Here is a 13,230-nt window from a genome sequence, read left to right as displayed (position 1 = left end):
AGGTAAAGCAATTTATCCAGTAAGCTGCAGAAGCAGAGAAGCCACTGTACTGTGGCAGAAAGGCTCATATAGTCAGGTCTGTAGGATAATGATGTTTTTGCAGCAGAGATAACAAAGAAAAGGATGTGGGCGCTGTGAAGGCTGTCACTCAAAAGACAGGATGGGATGAGATGGACTGTGATTCTTGAAATGGAGACTCTGGAGGGTTCAATTATCGCAACAATTCTTTCAGGTTGATTTCTTGAAACAAGAACCTTGGATGTCAGGTACACATGGCCAAAATCATCTTGACCTTTCTTTCTCCTTTTTTAATGAGAGGATGGAATCATTGCAGGTGAGCATTTTTGTTTTAGCTTGGGGAAGGGAGTAGAAAGAAAAGGAAAGAGTGAAAGAAAGAGAACAGCAGAGAGTATCCTGGACCGATCTGTAGCCTTCAACAGTGGAACAGGAAAATTAAAATCCTCCCCCCCAACACACACACACACACACACACACACATCCCCCAACGTCAGGAGCACTCTGGCTGTGGAGTACATCAAGCACAGCCTCCAGAATCCAGCTCCACTTGACAACGTAACACTATATGATGCAGACTTTTTAAAAATCACCTCGTAGTTACTAATTTAGTTTATGAGTTGGTCACACAATTCTTCAAAAATCTGGTTTCTTCTCTCTCCAGCCTCCTCTAGCATCGATTTGCTCCACATACCCTAGGATCTAACAAGTAGAATTTCTGAACATTCTCAGGCTAGACCACACCCTTTGCTAAGAAGATCTGTCCGTTTTATTTATTCATTTTTTGGCCTCTCAGTTTATGAACCCCTTTCCTGTTTGGGGAAAATCCCCACGGGTGAGTTTGGGTGGGAGTCCAAGGGCATTCTCACCAGGGAGCCGTGAAAGTACGGGTATACCCTCTGCTTTGGCCACTTGAGTGGCCTGGCCCGGGACTTTGAAAGATGCAGAGGCCACTGGTAATCCATTCTGTTGGTGGCAGTGGCAGCAGCATTCCCTGTGCAAGGGCAGCAGTGGGGTCCTGACAGGCTGCTCCTAGGGTAAGATCCAGCCCTTTGGCTCCAATCCCTCAACTCCAGCCAGTTTCCTAGCCTCTGACTCTGAACTTCTAGCCACGCATCTCATGAATTCCTTTTCAAATAAGTTGGCCAGAATTAGTGGAAGCTGATTATACAAAGACTTCTGAGTGGTTCACTTTTCATGACTGTGTACCTCTGTAAAAGCTTCTCTCCCCGCCACACAAGAAACGTGGTTTACCTCCTCTTCTCCAGGAGGCAAATCCCACTGATACTTCAAGGTTCATTTCAAACAGTATTTCCTCACTGTGGCCTTTTCCTGTTTCCTGGGGGCTGATCCCTCCCTGCAGTGGGAGCCAATAGCACTTTTTTGCACTACATTAAATGCTGTTGTAATGAACATGGCAGCATAGCTATCCCCAACACGTCTGTCTCTCCTATTTCATAATCCGTTCCTGGAGGACAGTGGCTGCGTCTTATTCCTGGAACCGAGCACAGTGCTTGACACATTGCAGGTGAGCAAAGGGCATCCATCATGGGAACTGTCCACCATTTCACTCCCTTTCTGTGTTTGGGGGAGTTATTCACTTTATGAGTCTTGATGCTGTGAAAGTAACCAGAGGGGACCCAAGATGGAGTCACTCACGCTAAGCCCCACATCAGTGGATGCAAACTTGACCAAGATTCTGTGCTCAACTCTCCCAGAAAAGGCAGGCCTGGGTCAGCCAGTCGGCTCATGTCTACTCAGCACTAGGTACCTGATCTGGCTCTGAGGCTCCCTTTGCTCCATGTAAGGAGACTAAGCCCGCTTTAGCCAATCAGCAAATGCCCAGTGTAACTTCTTTGTTCCTGCTCACTTTGGCCTGTGAAACCTCTTGCCTGGTACAGCTCTCAGAGCTCCTTTCCATCTGCTAGATTGGATGCTGCCTGATTCAGGAATCACTGAACAGAGCCAGTAAGATCTAACATTCACTCAGTGGAATTTTGTTCTTTAACAGTTTAGGGCAAAGCACACCTACCACTCAAAAAGCAGAAACCTTGGCAGCTTTATGTTCCCAGCTATGCAGGCAGGGCACAGAGCCTGAGGTTGACCAGTCAGATGAACACTCCCCAAGGCGCACCTGACCCAAAGATGCAGGAATAGCCAAGCAACCCCTGGAAGATCCTGCAGAACAGCAGGAAGGCAGCATGAGGTCCAGCAAAAATGGTTCCTCGGGTTCAGCAGGGGCAGTTGTTCCCTTCGGAGCTGGCTTTGTGGTGTAACTTTCCAGGGGTGGTCCTGGATATATTCTAGTCTTCTACTTTTTCCTGCTTCTGATTCCTTTTCTTTGGCTTTCTGGGTGATTCTATAAGCTATCCAATATCCCTCCAATTAATTCCTCTCCTGATTAACTCTGCTTGAAGTGTTGTTTACAACCAAAACTCCTGATTTATACATGGTACTTAGTATTTATTTTAAAAGTATGTGGATATATAGGGATAATCCAAGACAAAACGTGAAGGGAGATGTGGATATTGGGTCCTTCTTCACCTTTTCTTTGATAGATCCAACCCCCATCTTTGTGCCCCCAGCATCCCTCCCCATTCTATTAGCTTCAGAGAAGCCCCTGGCTGCCTACTTTAGAAATGATATAATAAAGAAATTTACATGAATTTGTTAATATCTGGTGGTAGCCAAATATTACCTTTCTAAGGAATATTTGCCTTTGAAAAGGGGCAGTTCTGCAGTTTAAGTGAACAACTGCATAATCGTGGCACTTTGGGTATACATCCCAAGTTAGCAGAGAGGTATTTCATAGCAGAGGAATCTTGCTGGCATTCCTATACTACAAAATATGGGCGATCACCCAGCTGTCTGTAAGACTGATTCTGCATGTATGCAGTGCTTATTTGCATGGTACCATGGGGCAGGGGTTCTATGTGTGTTTGAAGGAAAGAAGGAGAGGTGATCTGTGCAGAACTGGCTTGGCAGGGGTGGGCAGGTATAGATGAGGGCCTAACTAAATTGTATCAGAAAAAAAATTTCAGTCCTGACTCTTCAAGAATCTCATGTTTCTGTAAATCCAGTGCCTCCTGCTCTAATGCACACATCCTTCTGATAAGCACTTATTGATGGAGGCAGAAGGCAGAAGACCACCAGAGAGCTGCTCTTATCTGGGCAGCTCACTCAGCTGTCCATTCCCCAGGTTCCAAGCAGCTGAATGGAACATGTTCCTATTTGGGTTCTAGGCAAGGAAAGAGGTAAAACAAAAGCCAGAATTTGTAGAGTTTACAAGCCATCTTCACACGTGCTATCTCATGTAATCCTGCAGCAATCCTGAGATGTGGGCGCTAAGTCCCATTTTTGCAGACGAGGAAGCTGAGGCTCCCAGAGTTAGGGGACTTCTTAGTGAAGGGGAGGGCCATCTCGAGGGAGCCATCCTCAGTGCATGTGCCCATATTTGCTCTGATTGAGCTTACTGAATTTACCAAACAGGTAAGGAGACAGGGGAAAGATTTCAAGTCAGACCTGACGTGGAACCAAGAGAGCCTCCGGCACAGTGCGTGGTCAGTAACAGCAGCACGCTTTCACCTTGTCTGGAAAGTTTTATGTTGCTTTGGATCTTCCTGGAGCTAACTGACTAAAGGAGATCCATCTGAAAGTTCAACCAGTGTTTGTTGGAGCACCTCACACAGGTCGGCTTCATTTTTTGCAGCGGGGGGAGCGACGCGGTGCATTTCATTTCTCCTTGCCTACAGTTCTGACATGAAAGTTAGCCTTAATCTGCCGACTCATGCTGATGAGATTGCTTTGGAAGTCACCCCAAAGTCACTATGGCTAAATGGGATGCGGCTGTTAAGATAGAAATGCATTTCAGTTAATACCTCGGCTGCACTGAAGCTAAGCCAGTGCCAGCCCTAATTCCTAAAGGAAAACAAATCCACAATAATCCATCTTCTAATTCTGCGCAGACTGGCACAACACCAGGTCATATCAGCTGTGAGTCCTCCTTCCCTCACTCTGAGGCGCAGACCAGCCCCTCACAGGCATTCACTGAATTCGAGGTCAGCGAGTGGCACACACAGAAGCGTGCAGCCCAAGACAGCATCCACAGCTCTCTCGGTTTCTCTGCAATGCGAGCGTTTACTCTGATGAGAGGAATAAGCTCATTCTTTTTCAATGAAAAACCAACTTGACATGGGCAGCAACCAAATCGAGCTCTGGTTTGCAGGTGGCAAGCCAGGCTTCGTTGAGTTAAACCTGGCTTTACCTTATTTCTGTTTGAGCATCCTTAATCTTCATTTTCTCCCAGCCTTTGAGGAAAGGCCTTGATATGTACGCATTCACAGTGGACTGGAAATGACTCATGAGAGGGTCCATTACTTTCTAGAATTATTGCCATGTGAATATTTGCATGGCCCACATCGCCTTAAGTATTTACCACCTGGCCCTGTGCCGAAAATGTATGCTGCCCCCTGTAGGTAAAGTGCTGAGCAACAAGCAAGTAGCTCCCCAGAAGAAAGCAGTTCAGAAGGGGAATGATACACCCTTTTAACAAATGTGTCTGAGTGAGCAAAGCTTTCCCTTCAGTTAGCTTCTCTGTTCCTAGCATTAAACATAGGCTCCTCCCAGAGACAGGAGGCCACAGAATATTTTCTAGGGCAGTGGACCTTGAAGCATCTTCCTTCTAAAGCACTTGCTAAGGCAGGGTTCAGATGATCTCACCCACGGATGGGCAAATGTGCAGCAGCTTTTGGGTGGCTTCCAAAAACTGGCACCACTCTGGTGCCCAGCTGCCACCGTAACTTTGACTTAAAGGCTGCATAAATAGTTCCAGCTGATTATGTCTCAATCCCCCAGGGGGGTGTGGGTGAGGAGAGACTTCTTCAAGTTATCTTTTGGATAAAGGTGGCTTTTTGCTATTAATTTATTCCTTTATTAAATCATTTGCTCCATAAACACTCATTGAGCACCTACTATCTGCTAGGTACCAGACATACAAAGAAGACTGAAATACAGTCGTAGTCCCTGCTTTTCAGAGGCTTATGGTCTTGTGATCGAGAAACATAATGGTTGAAGCACAGAGTTTAAACATAGGACATAGTTTTACAGTAAATATACAAGTAAGATGCCCGTAGGAACTCAAGAGAACACATAAAACTTGGAGTAGAAATGGTGGGAACTAATGTTTTGCTATGTACCAAGTAAATACATTGACAAGTCACTTGATTACACAGAATTTTGAGGAAAAGTAAGATTGACACCACCTAACGGACCCCTCGTCACGTAGGGACTTTGGAAAGTCCCAAGCTCTTTCTCCCTGTACTAGTCTGTTGGCGCTGCCACAACAAAGTACCACATACAGTGCGGCTTGAACAGAAATTTATTTTTGTACAGTCCAGAGGCTAGAAGTCAGCAGAGCTGGCATCTGCTGAGGCCTCTCTCCTTGCCTTGTAGGTGACTGTCTTTGCCCTTTTACCTTTGACCTAGTAATTCTACTTCCTGAACCTAAGGAAAGAGAGTTGTAGGTAAAAAGCATTTTCTTTCCTTTAAACAGAAAATCTGTAAGACACTAAAGCATAAGGCTTTGGTATCCTGCTAACAAAATGTTAGATAAAAAAGAGATTGGGGCCATTCTAATTGCTTTGAACTCAAGAGCACAGAGCTCCGAGGCTGTGGCCAGCAGAGTGGTAACCATGAAGGGTGGACTGGATGCTACAGAGCTTCTAGGAGGGGCAGGGAGAGAAGCAGGGAACAGCTCATGGTATCTGACCAGATGCCTTCGTGAGCATCTGTGAGACCGAGAACACGCAGAAATATCTGGTTAGGAGGACTTTGGAGGGGCTGAGATCGTGCAGGGAAACAGGTTACAGTAGATTTTAGATAAAAGGATTATGGGTATTAGTTTTGAAATTATACCAACAGGAAGTAAAGTTTACAATCTGTGTTCTTCCTGTTTGTGATCTTATTTTCAGATTTATTTATTTATTTGTCTTTTTTTTTAAACTTCTTTCTTTCTTTCTTCTATTTATCATTGAAAAAGTATTCAGCAAGTCTACCTAGGAAGGAAGGGAATATGGCTATCAGCCCTCTAACGAAGGCAGGGGAAACTGGGTAAAATCTGCCTCCATGTCCTCTCAGCAGAGTGGAAAATGTAAATCTAAGTTGGCTCAGCCAGGCTCCAAGCTCAGATCTAGTTTAAATGTGAGGTTTCAACTAGCTTGGCTGCAAAAGAATATTTTTAGCCTGCCTTTCTTAAAATTGACCAATGTGTGAATCTTTTTTAAGGGAAAAAAATTAAGTGCCCACAGAATTCTAGCATTAACTAACAGTTTTAATGTTACCTAAGTATAGACATAAATATGCCTATGGCTCTTATGGAAATATAAAACCCAAACAAGTTTGTACAGTAAGTACAAACAAAATACAAGACTAATGAAAGTTAAGTTTAAAATACCAATTAAATATGACAAATAGTGATTTGCAAAAGCAAAACAGATGATTTGGGGTTTAATGCTATAAATAAGTAGATACAATTCTGGTACAATTCTAAATTTAGTTAATTTTTATGTTCAAAATAAGAGCATCAAAGCAGAGAAGGCTGGTTTTCATAAGTGGATATTATAAAATGGTATTAATACTAAGAATAAAAATAGTTTTATTGAATCAGGAATAAGAGAATGTTTCATTCTCTATTTGTCCCTCTGCTCACTGTCCATCACCTGTTGTCTCACGGTGGTATGTCCACCACTGGTATTCCTGCAGTGTATCCATTCACTAAGTCATACTGCTGGGCTATGTGCCATGTGATGACTCCATTCACCCACCTTCCTGTAGTCAAACTACTACCAAAGCTTTCGAGCAGCACTCAGTAACATCACTGGCCCTTTGCAGAGTTTGAACATAAACACAAAAGCAATTTCAGGCACCTACAGTGAGTGGCATCTTAATTTTAAGGTAGTTATTCAGATGATCAGAATTGTGCTATGACAGTATAATATTAAAAATATTCATTAAAAGAAAACTCTTGGACCCTTGAGGATTTATCTATGGAGATGTGCCCCATTTTGACAAAACACTTCTAAGTTTATCACAGTCCATCAAGAGAAAGAGGCCCACTTCCCTAAACATCTGGTGTCCTTCAAGGAGGGCAATGACAGGGCCAGAAGGTGGCAATAAATGGCTCCTACTCTGCAGGGTTGAGTTGAGCGCTGATCCTTCCTTTTTTTTTTTTTGAATCCCCAGTCTTATTATGTTAATATCTAGCCCTTGGGACATGAGAAGTAGATTGTCTACTAAAAATGCTCATTTCTTGTGATGTTGAAATCAGTCCTCTCTTATTGACTTCCACTTCTCCCCCTATTTTGAGAAGTCCTTGACCCTGGCTTGGATTTTTAAAGTCAGCCAGCTGAAGCACCATTTGTTTGTTGCAGGGAAGACCACTGAGTTTAGTTTGAATGTGGCAATGGAAAAGTTCTGTCCTCTTGTTATTCCATCAGAAATCACATCTGCTAACCTCTGGGGCATCACATCAAAACCATCTGCTCAAGCAGTATTTGCTAGAGGGACTGGGAATGAGGGTGAAAGGGACAGAGAAAGGGTAAATTGGAAAACATTCCTCTGGCCTTTCAGGATTCTGAGAGGCATCTAGGTTAAACTGGTTCATGAGATCTAAAGAAGAAATATTCCTGTCTTCTTTAGGCTCAAGTAAAGGTGAAAGGCAAGTTTTAGGGCACTGGAGAAAGGCTATATAATTCTCTTTTCCTTGTAATTTTTTTGAAAAGAGTTTAAAAAAAAAACCTTGAGAACACATAGGTATGTAAAATTTTGGTTACCCGTAGGTCAGCCACAAAAAGTGAAGTATCTCAGGTGATCAAACCACATGAGTAGAAAAATCTCAAATAGCCCTTGATTCAAATAGTCAACATGACCCCTAAGGGAAAAAAAGAAAGCATTTCCACATTGCTAAAAAAAATCACTATCTCCCCCTCCTTCAAATGGGTTCTCTCTTTGGCATATTGGTATAGAAAATAACTTTACCATTTATTTAGATTCATGGTACTCAACCCTGGCTGGCGGTTAAGATCATCTGGGAACCTTTTGAAACATACTGCAATTAGGTCCTAATCCTAGGACTAGGAAATTTCGATTCAATTGGTCATGGATGGAGTCCTGACACTGACATAGTATGAAAGTTTCCACAGGTAATACTAATGTGCAGAAATGTTGAGGAGCACTGATCTGGAGAAAAACCTGATGTTTTTCTGCAGCTACTATAACCTAATTTCAGAAGCTAATTATTCAAATGAATCCATAAGGTCAGGAGAAAAGGTATTAGAAGGAAGAATCAAAAAGTGTGATTTAATGGAGAGAAGGAATAATATGAAGACCAGCTTGGGTTTCTCAACCTTAGTAATCTTAGTATTTGGGGTCAGATAATCCTTTGCTGTGGGGGCTGCCCTGTGTGCACTGTATGCAATTTAGCAGCATCCTTGGCTTCCATCCTGCCCTACCCCCTCGTTGTGACAACCAAAAATATCTCCAGGCATTTCCCAATGTCTCCTTGGGTGTAAACACCCTCCCCTACCACCTCCACTCCCTTTAAGAATCAATGATATAGACAATTAGAGTGTGGAGTTTTCTCCCTTCGTTGATCTAATCTGATCTATCTTTCCTAAAATTAACAAGCCTAGTAAGTTCTTAGAACTCATCTGGAACTAGCACAGAAGTTACCAGCTTTGCTGAAAAGCCTGGAAGGCTCTGTTTAATGATAGAAATAGCCATCTTCATGGATGCTTTGGAGTTAGGGTAGCATCCAAAACAGAGGGATTTTTTTTGTTTCTTTTTTTTTTAAACAAGGAGTCATGAATCTTACTATAAATTTATCTTTTGGAGGGAAAGAAAATCCAAAATTAGTTTTTTAAAAATATAAGCCACTTAAAACTGTACGATCACCAAGCCAAAAGAGATTTTCGAAATAGAAATATTTCAGAGACACCAGGGAATAATTTTGATGCAATTTGTCTTAAATTTGCTTCTTAAAGGCTCCTTAAATGTATCAAACAGAATAAGCAATCTGTGAACTAACATAAGGAGGAAAGCCCTAGCAGAAGACTGATTGTGAAATCATTCACAAAGTACCATGACAGATCTTGGGGATTATTAATTTCCTGCTTTCAGAATGACTTGGTTGACACCAGATAGCACAACATTACAACAGTTACCATGGCAACAGCACTTGTTTTGAGAAGCTGAAGGCTTAAAAATTAATTTGAAGCTGACGTAGTTAGGGTGGTTATGGCTAAACTCTACTTCTCTCATGGTGCCCAAGGTTCTGTGGATTTATACTTGCTAGTGTTTACTAATCACTTACTATGTGCCAAGCCCTGTTTCAAATTCCTTAGTTGCATTATCTCATTTAACTTTCTCAGTAACCCCCAAGGTATTTAGTCTTATTATCTCTATTTTATAGTTGAAGGACTGGTGGCTAAGCTTCGAGTGTTAACTTTCCCAAGGCCACAATGTTGGAAGTAGTATTACATGTCCATCTCAGAGTTCCCAAACTTTTTAAGTTCACAGTGCCCTAGTGTTTCATTCATTTTTTTTCAAAGTGCACAAAGACCAAAAGAAATAACAGCTCCATTTATTCATAAATATTTCTGTCTTGATAACTTAGTAGTCATTTCAAAATCATCTCCCATATTAATTGGGAGGAAAACAATCATGTTTTATTTCATTCTTAACCACAGTCACTTACCAGCGGGATGTGTGTACTCATTTGGCATGCATAGCTTCTCAAACTTGGGAGTCAAACTGGATACCACCACCCTCATTTTCTCTTCCATGTTGAGTTTTACGTGTTATTTGCTTTTTAGCACAACAGCTTCCAAAAACCTAGCTCTGCAAAGATATGGCACTAACGAAAGCAGTGTTTCAATCTGATGCTGAAGCTGTGAACTACTCTGAGTTAGCTGTTTGTGCCATGTCTGACAGACGTCAAGCATTGATGTTTTTCTTGAAGATTCAGGAGGTGCACACAGTTTGGGAACTACAGGTCTGTCTGTTTCCCTCGCTAGGCTGTAAGCCCTTTGACAGGCAGCCAAATTCTCTTCTCCATCCCTACACTCACGCTTAGCATAGGGCCTGGTGCACAGCAGGGCATTAGTGGGTGAAAGCAGAGGCCTGAATTGCTCCTGATTCTTGGATCCACCTCCTGCTCTCTTCTGAGAAGATCTGAACTCTTCTGAGTCTCTTGGGGTGATTTTCTCCCCAAAGCTTGTTGATTCCAGGTCCCCCTGACCCCTGCCTTCTAAGAATGAGCTCATACTGGCCTCCCAGGGCTGGGAAACCCAGAGCCCCATTACCATGACCTGTTTAGCAAAGTCAGAGGCAAGCAAACTTGCCCACACAAAGTCAAACTCTCTGACCCCAGTGATCTTCACAGCTGTCCCCAAAAGCAGCAGCGCTGACAGTCACACGTTTGCCTCCAAGGCTCTGACGCAGCTCTTTTTGGGGAATGAGAACAGGGAGGGAGGTGGGGAGGAGTTTACAATTAGGACAAAGGGTGACCTTGACAGAAGTGAATGCTCTTGCACTGGTTTCCATAGTCCTGATACTTCAGTAGATTTATCTGGCGATTATCAGCTTCCCACAGCCCCATCCCAAGGGCACGGCTGAAAGCAACCACCATTACTCTCCTTTGAAACAGTGTTCGTCATTCCATCTCCAAGCAGCACAGAGTTCTCAGTCGACTCTTGCTGTTGGTCTATCTTCTGGCCTTGGCCTTCCTTTACATCATTAATGTATATACCTATGAAAAACCTGTAACATTTTTTGCCCAGTAATCCCACTCCTGGGTACTTATACAGATATACTCACATATTTGAGAATAACACAAATATTAATATGTCAATTACAGATGTATTTCTGTAATTGACATATTAATTGTCATAACAAAAGATTAGAAATAACTGAAGTATCCTTTAATAGGGGACTATTAAATTATGATACTTCGTGTATAGAAGAGCCAGCATTAATTTAAAACAAGGGTCAGCAAACTTGTTCTGTAAAGGGTACATAGAAATATTTTAAGTTTTGCAGATCATACGTTCTATGTTGCAATTACTCAGCTCTGCCATTGTAGCGCAACCGCAGCCACAGACAATGCGGGAAGGAACGGGGGTGACTGTGTCTCAAACTGTATTTACAAAAACAGGTAGAGACTGGATTTGACCTGTGAACTGTGAACTCTGGGAAGAATTTTAAGGTGTATTATTAAGTAAACCAAAGAGGGAAAAAATAACAGACATATGTAAATACACAGAATACTCTGGAAGGCTGTATAAGAAACTGTAAATGTGGTTGCATCTGGGGATAGAAACTGGAAGAATGCGAGGGAGGGGAGACAGACAGGCTTTTCACTGAGTTTAATTTTGTCCCTTTTGGAGTTTGTATTGTGTGCATGCTTTACTTATTAAAAAAAAAAAGAACTATTAAAAGGGGGATTAATAGGAGCAGAACCCCAATTTGTGATATCAAGGCTGACCCTCTGTACATCCCTTCCATTTCCTTTGTCTGACTTCCCCACATTATTGAGGCACATTTGATTCCCTGTATAAATTGCAGACTTTTGAACTGCTGTTTTCATATCTGCAGACTTTCCTGCTTCTGGCCACAACATGCAACTGATCACAGGGTTTTACACAAAGCAGGCCTTCTTTATATACTTATGACATGAAACCTGTGAAATAAATGTTCATTTATAAGAGCAGGAGTGGGAGGGTGTCCTTCCTGCCACCACACCCCACCCCCGATCAGTTAATTTTGTATAGGTAGAATCAAATTAAACTTCAAGGACAATACGTGGAAATAGCCAGCACCACAGTAGGCGCTCATTACATGTTGAATATTCACCTAAATTAAAGGTACAGTGTGGCAGAGTTGCTGCTCCGTGTTCCCCACACGTCTTCCTGGGTGCACAGGAAGATGGTCCCCAGCCTCCCTCTTCTCCAGTGTTCGAGTCGTTCTGAGCACCACAGTTGAGCACGTTTGTCTACAGACTCAGGGGCCTCCCAGCTTTCTGGACGCCTACACGCTAGGCATGAGTCAGGGCAAGAACGAGGAACACCACCTCCTCCCTCAAAGGAGGGCTATGTCCAGTCGCAGAGGGCCCAGCTGTGGGATATTCCTGACTGATGGGGAGGTGGCGTAGGTGGACAGCGAAGAAGGGGAGACATCTGCCGTGACTGTATTGACTGCCGCCCTCTCCTTCTGCGGAAGTAATCACTCAGCCTCCGACAGAGAGTCACGGGTCAGGGCAACACAGCTCTCAGACGCTTGCTTTCCCATGAAATTTGACCCTGGTATGAGTTGCCATGACAATTTTCGCATATTAGATTTCGCATTCTTTGGGTCTTTTTGTGTCTTTACTGTGGAATAAAGCTTGAGATATTCAGGCTTGAGATTCTATCCCTCCTTATAGACTCTCCACGTCAGAGATCTTGGCCCCGGTGACACTGACAACCATGCTCCAAACTGTAGCAGCTGGAGACCCCTCTTGTTGATGGCCTATGGTTGCTATGTGAACTGGGCCCTGGGTGTGGATTTAGGCACTTAGGTTCACACTTAGCCGAGGGTAAGAGAGGAAGAAGGCCAGTCTGTCATAAGAACAATACAATTACCTGGTGAGAAGTCAACTGCAAACTTGGATTTGGAAGAGAAGTCTAGTCCAGTTCAGACGCAGCATTCTGCAGATGGAAAGTGGACACAGAAGGGGGAAATGACTTGCTCAAAGTCATAGAGCTCCTTAGTGGCAAACAAGGAATTAGAGCTTGAGTTTCCTGACTCCATTTCCAGTTCAGTGCCTTTGGGAGACGACATTAGATAGGAATACCAAATAGCACAGAGAATTTCTCAAAAAGCAGAAGAGAGGGCCTACCTTCCTTTGACTCATTGCTGAAGAGTTGCATGTTATTGTTTGGAGCTAGAGGCTGAGGAAGATGATCAAGGACATTTCTAGAAATGCTAGTGAATTCCTCCCTCTGCCATGGACTGTGCTACAGGTGCACATTGGGGTAATTCAAGGGAACTGATTTCAAATGATCACTTTACCCAAAGTCTCCAAATTGTCAGTTCTATAAATGCAGGCCAAATAAAAATACAATTTTTCAAATGTAAAAAGAAGGCAGTCATACTTGGCTCCAAATTTGCCAACTCTTTATT

General features: G+C 43.0%; 1 long non-coding RNA gene across 2 annotated transcripts in view; it reads right to left on the bottom strand.

Annotated features, from left to right (window-relative positions):
- Window positions 1–13,230, bottom strand: part of LOC140696840 (uncharacterized) — a 38,105-nt gene that overhangs the window by 13,059 nt on the left and 11,816 nt on the right. The window contains exon 2 of one of the 2 annotated variants that reach the window (XR_012073393.1): window positions 12,690–12,755. The exons of the other annotated variant lie outside the window; for it this stretch is intronic. This is a non-coding gene — a long non-coding RNA (uncharacterized lncRNA). The remainder of the gene's footprint in view (window positions 1–12,689; window positions 12,756–13,230) is intronic. 2 annotated transcript variants of the gene reach the window in all.

The sequence above is a fragment of the Vicugna pacos genome, chromosome 6 (assembly GCF_048564905.1).
Source record: "Vicugna pacos chromosome 6, VicPac4, whole genome shotgun sequence".
Taxonomy (NCBI): domain Eukaryota; kingdom Metazoa; phylum Chordata; class Mammalia; order Artiodactyla; family Camelidae; genus Vicugna; species Vicugna pacos.
Note: the sequence above shows the minus strand (reverse complement) of the source record. Positions and strands in the feature narration are given on the sequence as shown.